Here is an 11,628-nt window from a genome sequence, read left to right on the forward strand (position 1 = left end):
TACATTCAGAGTTAGACAAGAGGAGAAAACTTGTAGAACAAGAGAGAATCTCATAGAAATATAATAAATCATTAGATTTATAAGGAAGTATTAAAGCAAAATTATTCTGTTTGGAAATGAAAAACTAGAAGTGGTTTGCAAATAAAATGAGTCCTTTTATGTGAAGAATCTTATGGAGGAAGTTTTGAATTACTGTCATTAATTTTGATTACTGAGAGATAAGTACTTAAAATAGATTCTCATAAAATATTTTAGGTCAGTCATTTTTAATGTCTTCCAGTCACAGTCACTACCAACTTCAATGTATTATTCTTCAAACATTAGTGATATATGCTATCAAATAGAATTGGAGCTGTCCATTTTTCAAATTAAAAATTTTATTGAGTTAATCTTATTGAGTTAATTTTAGATTTACATGTAGACATAAGAAATAATACACAGAGATACTGTATATACTTTAGTTTCCTTAAATGATAACATTTTGCAGTGCCATAGAGTAGTAGACATTGATACAATCCACCCATCTTAATCGGATTTCCCTATACACCTGCCTGTGTGTGTGACTATATGTGTATTTGTCTCCATACAAAATAGTCACATTTATAGGGCTCTGATTCTACCACCACAGTGAAGATGCTGAACAGTTTATCACCCCAAGGAATCTTTGTGTTGTGCCTTTATAACTACATACCCCATCCCCCACCTGTTGGTTTCCAATCCCTGGCATCCATTCATACATTTCTAGAACTTTGTTATTTCAAGATTGTTATATAAAGAGAATCATCCAGCATGTAACATTTTTAATTGACTTATTTTTTCATTCAGCATAATTCCCTGGAGGTTCATCCCTGTAGCATGTATCAATGATTCACTATACTTTTAGTCACTGAGTAGTATTCCATAGTAATATATCCAGAGATATGATATAGATATCAATATATATTGATCTATCTATCTATCCTTAGGGATAGAGATATATTCCCATGGAATACTACTCAGTGACTAAAGGTATAGTGAATCATTGATACCTGCTACAGGGATGAACCTCCAGGGAATTATGCTGAGATTATATATATATATAAATACATATATCTCTATATTATATATCTATATTATATTAATATACATAATTATATATAATAATATATAATATAGATCTATATTGCATCTATATATTATCGATATCTATATAGATCTATTTCTATATATGTAATATATAGATATATCCATGTATATATAATATACATATATAACATCTATATTATATATCATATATAATAGATATATATCTATAGATAAAGATACATTACTATGTACATATATTAATATATTATGTATAACTATATATTACATATATATCTATAGGATATATATCTATATATAGATACTATATGGAATATACATATACATTTCCATAGATATAGGATGTACCACCATTTGTTTAACCAGTCACCTGTTGAAGAGCAGCTGGGATGTTTTAGATTTTGGCTGTGACAAATAAAGGTGCTTGAATATTGTGTATTAGTTTTTGTGTGAATATGTCTTCATTATCTGTCATAAATTCCCAGGAGTGTTATTGCTGGGACAGAAACTAATTGCACATTTAGCTTTGAAAAAATTTGACCTTTTTTTTTTTTGGAGTGACTGTACCTCTTTACATTATCCCAATTAAAATATAAGTGATCTAATTTTTCTGATTTTTTTTTTAATTTGGTGTCATTATTTTAAAAATTCTTGTGCATTCTGACAAGCATACAGTGATACTTCAGTGGTTTTAGTATTCATTGCCCCGATGACTATGAATGTTGACTATTTCTTCTACTTATCACCTTTGCTAAAATGTGTATTCATGTCTTTTGGACATTTTTCAATTGGGCTTTTTTTCTAAGCTGTTGACTTTTGATAATTCTTTATATAATTTCTAAACTAGTCCTTGTCAATATTTGATCTACAAATATTTTCTTACAGTTTGTAACTTGTCTTTTTATTCTGTTTCACAAAAGCATTGGCAGAGAAAAAGTATTAGTTTTGATGAGGAGTAATTGATCATTATTTTCTTTTAGGTATGTATCATGCTTTAGGTGTCAAGTCTAAGAACTCTGTGTTGAGCCCTAGGTCCTGAGAGTTTTCTCCTATAACTTTTTTTCTAAAAATAATATAGTTCTATGTGTTACATTTACATCTGAAATCTATTTCTATTTAGTTTTTTTATAGCTCCAGCATCATTTGTTGACAGGTTCTCTTTTATTAAGTGCTTTTGCATCTTTATCAACAATTGATTAAAATGTATCTCTGTAGATAGAGATATATAATATAGATATCAATATGTATCGATATATTTATTGACATATTTTTTTGTACCTGTTTGTGTTGGGTCTATATTTTGATCTATCTACTTTTTTCATTTATGTATGTGTTCATTTCTTTTTCTAGTACCACATAGCATTTAATTAGTGTAGCTATATAGTAAGCATTAATGTCAAGTAGACTGATTATTTCCTCTTCATTCTTCATCATGATTATTTTAGATCTTCTAGTGTATGTGCATTTCAATATAAATTTTAGCATAACCTTGTCTATATCTGCAAAAATTTGTCTGAGGTTTCAACAGAAATTACATTAAACATATTTTTCAATTTGGGGAGAGCTGGTATCTTTACCATGCTGAATATTCTAATTCATGAATATGATATGTCTTTCCATATACTTTGATTCTTTGATTTTTTCAGTCAGCATTTTATAATTTTCAACATACAGATCCTGTGCATCTTTTGCTATGTGTATACCACATATTCATTTTGGGGAGTAATTCTAAAATGTATTTCTAAATTTTGGTATCTCCACATTCATTGTTAGTATATAGAAATGAGATTGCATCTTTAGTGTTGAATTTGTTTCTTGGGACCTTGCTGAATTCATTTATTGTTTCTAGGTTAAATAAGTAGATTCATTGGAATTTTCTATGTAAGCAATTATGTTTTCTGCAAGTAAGAATGCCCTTATTTCTTCTATTACAATCTGTTTGCATTTAATTTTTTAAAATCTATTTATTGCAATGGCTAGAACTTCCAGTACTATTTTGAATAACAGTAGTAAGCACAGATACCTTTGCCTTAGAGAAAAAAAAAAATCCAATCTTTTGCCATTAAAGTGTGATGTGACTTATAGTTTTTTTTGTAGGTACACTATGAAATTGAGTTAGTTCCCCTCTATTCCTAACTTGCCAAGAATTTTACCTCATAAATATGTGTTGGATTTTGCCATATGCTTTTTATGTATAATTGATATGATCATATAATTTTTTCTTTAGTTTGTTGATATGTTGAACTACATTAATTGATTCTAGAATGTTGAACAAGCTTTGCATTCCAGTAATAAATTCTACTTGGTCTTAGTGCATATTTTTAAATACATTGTTGAATTTCAGTTGTTAATATTTTGTTGAGACTTTTTCTAAGTCCATAAGAGATATTTGTTAGTAGTGTTCCTTTCTTATTGTCTTTGTCTGATTTTGGCATAAGAGTAATAGTGTATTCATATTACTATAGTAATACAACGTCATAAAAAAAAGTGAGCAAGTTTTCCCTTCTCTATTGTCTGTTCTGGAAGAGATCATGCAAGATTTCTGTTAATTCTTTAAATGTTTGGCAGAATTTTCCAGTGAAACCATTTGGGTCTGGAGATTTTTGGGGAGGAAGTTTTACTACAAATTTAATTTATTTAATAATTTTAGGACTACTTGGATTATCTGTTTCAGCTTGGTTGAAGTTTTGTAGTTTGTAGTTTTTGGGGAATTGGTCCATTTATTTTAAGGTATTGAATTATGAGCAGCAGGTTTTTAAAATTATCTTTTTAATGATTGCATTATCTTTAATAATGCCTTTTGTTTTATTCCTAACAGTGATTTGTGTCTTGGTTCTTTTTATTTTGTCTGTCTTGCTAGACAACACGGTTTATCGATTTTATTGTTTTTTATTCAAGAATCAGATTTTTGTTTAATTTTCTATAATGTTCTTTTATTAAATTTCATTAATTTCTGCTTTATTCTCTCTCTCTCTCTCTATATATATATATAATATATATTTCTACACACACACACATATATATATTTCTACACACACATCTTTTCTTCTACTCTGTTTTGGTTTATTTTGTTCTTTTTCTATTTTCTTGAGGCAGAAACAAACTATTGGCCTGAGATATTTCTTCATTTCTAATGTAATCATTTAGTCTATGAAATTTCCTCTCAGTACTGCTTGAGCTGTGTCTTATGTGTTTTGATATATTGTATCTTTTTTATTCTGTTCTATGTATTTTTTAGAGAACTCTTCTTTGACCATGGGTTATTTATAAGCATGCTGTTTAATTTCCACTGTTTAGAAATTTTCCTTTTGTCTTTCTGTTACTGATCTTTAGTTTAATTTTATTATGGCTAGAAATCAAACTGTATAAATTTTTTAACAACATCCTGAGGTATTTTTAGTAGTAAAGGATTGATTGCTTTCGGCTCATGCTTCATGGGTACTGGCAATACATGTGTATTCTGCATTTTTGGGTATAATATAATATTTTGGGTATAATATAATACAATGATGAGACAGTTATAGGCATTCTTGTTCAAAGAGAAGAAAAGTAGAAGAAAAATAGAGTCAACACTCTGCAGTTTTTAAATTCAGCCAGGCAAGCTCCATTTGATTTAAAGACCTGGGAATAATTCCCTGTGGTTCTTGGCTCTGCTCCCTGGGTTCATGGCTTTACATGTTGATCTCTTAGAGTCCTTCTCTCTCTCCCTTTCACCCCCTTCTTTTTTAAATGTATAAATGGTAGCATATGCTTGCATCTGAGTAATTTTTTCATCTTGCTTCTTGTTTGTAGAAATTTTCCAGGACTCAAAACTTTCCCTCATTTTATACTCTGTTGCTTGTAGTGCAAGTTGGCACTATTTATACCACTATAACCTTCACCAAAGTCTGGTGGATCTCTGTATATGTCACAGAGAGTCATTCATTAAAAAAGAGACTCCTCTATATCGTTTCTAGATGATCCTGCCTCTATTATTGGCCTCTGCTGAGATGGCTAAAGGAATCTGTGAGTTATATGCCTAATATTTTCAAAGACCCTTTTGTGTGACTAAATGCTCTGATTTTAAAAATCTTTCTGAGGGAAAAGGTTGTCCCAGCTATACCTTCAGTTTTTTCTCTAGAGCTTCATTTCCCAATAATAAATTACTTAACTTGAGCATCTTTAGTAAACTCACTAGGCTGAGGATTTCCCAAATCAGCGATTCAGGGTTCTTTTTTTTTTTTTTTCCTCTTTTTTCTTTCTTTTTCTTTTTCTTTTTTTTTTATTATTATACTTTAAGTTCTAGGGTACATGTGCATAACGTGCAGGTTTGTTACATATGTATACTTGTGCCATGTTGGTGTGCTGCACCCATCAACTCGTCAGCACCCATCAATTCGTCATTTATATCAGGTATAACTCTCAATGCAATCCCTCTCCCCTCCCCCCCCATGATAGGACCCGATGTGTGATGTTCCCCTTCCCGAGTCCAAGTGATGTCATTGTTCAGTTCCCACCTATGAGTGAGAACATGCAATGTTTGGTTTTCTGTTCTTGTGATAGTTTGCTAAGAATGATGGTTTCCAGCTGCATCCATGTCCCTACAAAGGACGCAAACTCATCCTTTTTTATGGCTGCATAATATTCCATGGTGTATATGTGCCACATTTTCTTAATCCAGTCTGTCACTGATGGACATTAGGGTTGATTCCAAGACTTTGTTATTGTGAATAGTGCCACAATAAACATATGTGTGCATGTATCTTTATAGCAGCATGATTTATAATCCTTTGGGTATATACCCAGTAGTGGGATGGCTGGGTCATATGGTACATCTAGATCTAGATCCTTGAGGAATCGCCATACTGTTTTCCATAATGGTTGAACTAGTTTACAATCCCACCAACAGTGTAAAAGTGTTCCTATTTCTCCACATCCTCTCCAGCACCTGTTGTTTCCTGACTTTTTAATAATTGCCATTCTAACTGGTGTGAGATGGTATCTCATTGTAGTTTTGATTTGCATTTCTCTGATGGCCAGTGATGATGAGCATTTTTTCATGTGTCTGTTGGCTGTATGAATGTCTTCTTTTGAGAAATGTCTGTTCATATCCTTTGCCCACTTTTTGATGGGGTTGTTTGTTTTTTTCTTGTAAATTTGTTTGAGTTCTTTCAGAGAACACCACAAAGATACTCCTCGAGAAGGGCAACTCCAAGACACATAATTGCCAGATTCACCAAAGTTGAAATGAAGGAAAAAATCTTAAGGGCAGCCAGAGAGAAAGGTCGGGTTACCCACAAAGGGAAGCCCATCAGACTAACAGCAGACCTCTCGGCAGAAACTCTACAAGCCAGAAGAGGGTGGGGGCCAATATTCAACATTCTTAAAGAAAAGAATTTTAAACCCAGAATTTCATATCCAGCCAAATTAAGTTTCATCAGTGAAGGAGAAATAAAATCCTTTACAGATAAGCAAATGCTTAGAGATTTTGTCACCACCAGGCCTGCCTTACAAGAGACCCTGAAGGAAGCCCTAAACATGGAAAGGAACAACCAGTACCAGCTTGCAAAAACATGCCAAAATGTAAAGACCATCGAGGCTAGGAAGAAACTGCATCAACTAACGATCAAAATAACCAGTTAATAACATAATGACAGGATCAAGTTCACACATAACAATATTAACCTTAAATGTTAATGGACTAAATGCTCCAATTAAAAGACGCAGACTGGCAAACTGGATAAAGAGTCAAGACCCATCAGTCTGCTGTATTCAGGAGACCCATCTCACATGCAGAGACATACATAGGCTCAAAATAAAGGGATGGAGGAAGATCTACCAAGCAAATGGAGAACAAAAAAAAAGCAAGGGTTGCAATCCTAGTCTCTGATAAAATAGACTTTAAACCATCAAAGATCAAGAGAGACAAAGAAGGCCATTACATAATGGTAAAGGGATCAATTCAACAGGAAGAGCTAACTATCCTAAATATATATGCACCCAATACAGGAGCACCCAAATTCATAAAGCAAGTCCTTAGAGACTTACAAAGAGACTTAGACTCCCATACAATAATAATGGGAGACTTCAACACTCCACTGTCAACATTAGACAGATCAATGAGACAGAAAGTTAACAAGGGTTCTTTTTAATTTAACAGTTTCATCTCAATTTCTGTCTTTCCTCACACAATTCACGATGAGCACCAAGGAGAAATCTGGCCACACTTTCAACCCCTGACTTATAAATCCCCTTGGTTCAATTTCTGATTTCTTCATTTACAATTTCTGCTTTCCACATAAATTGCAGTATGTAATTCCACTAAGCTACCTGCCATGATGTAGTGAGGATTCTTTTTCTACCAGTTTCCAATAATATATTTCTAATTTCCATCTGAGTCCTCAACAACAGCAAGATTAACATCCTTATTCATTTCATTAGACATCCATATTTTTCACCAACAGCCTTTTTGCAATGTGGATTTTCTCTGCCATGTTCCTTATTTCCTCCTGTGTCCTTACTAGTACATTTCTACTAACAGTTTATTCAAGGAAATCTAGGTTTTCCTATTATGTTCCTAACAATTCTCCCAGCTTCTTCTCATTTCTAATTTAGAAGCCACTTGTCCACTTGTATATGTTTTTTATAGCTTTATCACATCATTTGTATCAAAATGTATATTGATTTCCTATAATGACCCTAACAAATTACCACAAATTCGGTGGCTTAAAACAACACAAATGTATTATCTTAAAGTTCGGTAGTCCAGCAGTCTAACACAGATGTCACTGTGCTAAAGTCAAGGTGTTAGCAGGTGCATTCCTTTCTGGAGGCTCAGGGGAGAATATGCTTTCTTAACTTTTCCAGCTCTAGAAATTGTTCGCATTCCTTGGCTTGTGGCCTTTTCATTCACGTTAGTGGACTGAGTCTTCATGCTACGTCATTTTGACCCTTCTTCTGCACCACGTCTCTTTTTCTGATTCTCTTCTTTTGTCTTCCTCTTCCTCTTTTAAGGCCCCTTGTGATTACATTAGGTCCACCTGGGTAATTCAATATAATGTCACTATTTTAAGAACAGCTGGTTAGCAACTCTAATTTTATTTGCAATCTTAATTATCCTTTGCTATATAAGATAACATACTTGTAGGTTCCAGGGATTAGGACAAGGATATATTTAGGGAGGCCTACAACAATTACAATATGCATACATTATTTATCACTGTTTAGTGATTCCAACATTTAACCATTTCAAATAAAATGTGGAAACCTCACTTCCATGTAGGCCCATTTACATTCCCCGCTTTTAATTATCATGATTTTGAATATCAGATTGTGTAATAGTTTTTGTTTCATTCCTTAACATTTACAAAATCAATGAGAAAAAATACCTATTGTATGTACCCATATTTATTCTTTTCCCATTGTTCATTCTTTTTTCATAGTGATTCATGATTATTTCAGCAATTCCTTTCTGTATGAAGAAATTACTTCTGACAATCTCTAAGGATAATTCTGCCAGTGAGATTTGTTTGTTACTGTTTCTTTGTCTGAGAATACTCTATTTCCCCTTCATTCTCAAAGGACAGTTTTGTTGGATGTAAGATTTGAGGTTGGCAGTTATTTTCTTTCAGCACTTGAAAAATGTAATATTTTCTTTTGACCTCTATGACTTTCAGATGTGAAATCCATATGATTCAAGTTGGTGTTCTGTAGGTAATGCATCATTTCCTTCTGGCTGCTTTCAAGACTTTTATTTCTTTGTTTTTACTTTTGCAGTTTTATTATGATGTGTCTTGGTTAGAATTTCATAAGGTTTTTTATATTTCAGGTTCACTTAGCTTTTTCAATCTGTGTTGTTTTTTTTTCACCAAATTTAGAAAGTTTTCAGCCATCATGTCACAGCCCCATACTCTCTTCTCTTTCTGACACTCTAATAGCACAAATATTACATCTTTTATTATAGTCCCACAGATCCCTGAAGCTTTGTTCATTTGTTTTTCTCCATCTTTTTCTCTCTGTCATTAAGATTGATTGGCCCTCAAGTTCACTGATTTTTTCTTTTATTATCTCCACACACTATTGAGTATATCCTGTGAGTTTTGTATCTGCAATTGTATTTTTTGTTTCTGTAATTTTAGAAGTCCAACGCACTATTCATTGCACGATGGAGCCACCTTTGCTTCTGTAATTTCATTTTTTGTTTTACAACTTTTTTCTTTGCTGAAGTTTTAATTCTTTTCTCATTTTTTCAAGAGACATGTTAACTTTGAATCATTATTGTGATGGCTCCTTTAAAATAAATGTCAGATAATCTCAGCATTGAATTTATCTCAGGGTTAGCATCAGGTAATTTTCTTAACAATGTTGTGATTTTCTTTGTTCTTGGTATTTTGGGCAATTTTTGATCATATCCTGGACATTGTATCTCTTGTGTCAAAATCTGAGTTCTATTTAAATCTTTTATTTTAGCAGGCAGTTCCCCTGTTAGGTGTTGGCTTTAGATATTCTAAGGCTATGATTTTTAGTTGCGTAAAACTTTCAGGGCTATCATATTTTCTCAGCAACTAACTTATTTTTTTGCTTTTTATGCATTTATACATGAATATAGATCTTGCTTCACAAACTTTTATCGGACTCTGTCACAGCTACAAGTTGCCTCATAGAGCCTTTGAATTTTTTCTTCTTTTCTATCTTCAATATTATATCCTGTAGCATTTTACTTCCGTTTCTCATTTAATAATACATATTAATTATAAATAGTATCATCAAATACTTCCTTATATTTACAAATTTCAGTTGTCTACATTTTGTCTTATCCTCTCATTCAACTCCTTCCTTCTGGGTTTAACTATTTTCTTGCTGAGATATATCCTAGTAGTAGCTTTTCAATAGTAGTCTCTCTCAGTCTTTTCCTTTTTCTTTTTTCTTTTTCTTTTTTTGTCTTTCCTGAAAATGTCCTTATCCTTCCCTCACTCAGGAATGAAAAGATAGTTTAGGACAGAATTCTATATTGAAAGTTTATATGCTCAGCACATTGAAAATATGAATTCTCTTGTTTTCAGATACATTTTTTTCATTTATCTTCATTCTAATTTTTCCATGAAGATAATCTATCATTTCATCAGACTGAAGGTATTCATTGATTTATTTTTTTATATTGTTATTTTCCAGTCTCAATGGTTTGTTCAAGTCTGGATTAAAAATTAATAAAAAAACTATTTGTGCTATTTCAAAATAGAGATTCATGTCTATCTTTGATATAGAAAACTCACAGAAATCAGCTCTTCTTCAAAGTTCCCTTTCAGAGCAAGTCAGATTTTCTTTTTTCAGAACCGTATTACCACAATCCTGAAGCATTTTAATGTAAATTTGTGGGGGTCTTTTAACATGTAACTAGTGTAAACTTAAATTTCATGTTACCTGGAGTTTTATTGAATCTCAAGAAACAATTTATGTTTTCACCTAATACTCACACTGAAAAAGTAGGAAGAATTTTCCTAGTTCCTGTTTCAATGGTGGGTCAGGGAATTTCAATTATAAGGGTCATGGCTCTGTGCAGGGAGCTCCATTTCAGCTTTGTCCTTTAACATCATGTCTCCTGTTCCTGCATGGAGGTTGACACTTCAGCCTCCATCTTCATGCCACAACAGGCTCTGAAGTCCCAGAGGGGTCCAGGGCTTCAGTTCTTCTGGCCTTGGTGCTAATTTATCTTTGTTCCTGCTTTCTGACACTTCCCCTTCCTTTTTCTGAGTCGGTTGCGTATTGAAACATGGATTGTATACGTAGCATTTCCATGTACTTATAGTGGGAGGGTGGCTTAATCTGTAACATCTCAATATTCTATGCTGTCAGAAATCATCTGAGCAAGCCTGAATGCCCATTTTTATGGGCAAGGTGAATCAAAGTACCTTGCCTAAGGCTGTGAAGTAACTTCAAAGTGAGAAGTGTTTATTTATACCTCTTGTGTCAGAAATGGGGAAAATCTAATTATAAATCCGTTGTGTTCTAGGAGGTGGGTGCACCAAACTTGGGATAACTCCCATAGTCAAAATTTCCTGTACAGGCCTGGCAACATATAGAAGTGAGTTCAGCATCCTTGCCTGTGAAAGATATACTCTACCAAAGTTTAGTAAAGGCAATTTGAATAAGAACTATTTCACAGTCATTCTTGAACAGCCAATGAAATTAGGAATTACGTTTGGCAAGCAATAGCTGGTACTATTAATCAGATAATTAAGAAATCTTATATTTACCTTAGATCTGCTATTGAAAAGTAAAAGTTGCTTAATTGGCCTAATTTCTGGAAAGTTTTGGTTTTCAGACCAGCTAGTATTTAGGAGCTATTTGTTCAATACTTCACCATAACCATTACTGGCTGGCAGGCTTTTTCATCTCTCATGTTTAAGAGTAATCAAAAATTGACAAACAAAAGGTAAAATATATTACCCATTTACCAAATGAGTCCTCTCAATAATATTATTTGTGTATGTAATATGAGCCTAGATTACATATCTATCTATACATACTCACACATATTTATACACACACACACACATATATATATAT

At 32.7% G+C, this 11,628-nt stretch overlaps 1 protein-coding gene across 1 annotated transcript in view; it reads left to right on the forward strand.

The window, feature by feature from the left end:
- The window catches only part of LIPI (lipase, member I), a 121,893-nt gene that overhangs the window by 39,760 nt on the left and 70,505 nt on the right, over positions 1-11,628 (forward strand). The gene's annotated exons all lie outside the window — the stretch shown is intronic.

Source organism: Colobus angolensis, unplaced genomic scaffold (assembly GCF_000951035.1).
Source record: "Colobus angolensis palliatus isolate OR3802 unplaced genomic scaffold, Cang.pa_1.0 Scaffold360, whole genome shotgun sequence".
Classification (NCBI taxonomy): domain Eukaryota; kingdom Metazoa; phylum Chordata; class Mammalia; order Primates; family Cercopithecidae; genus Colobus; species Colobus angolensis.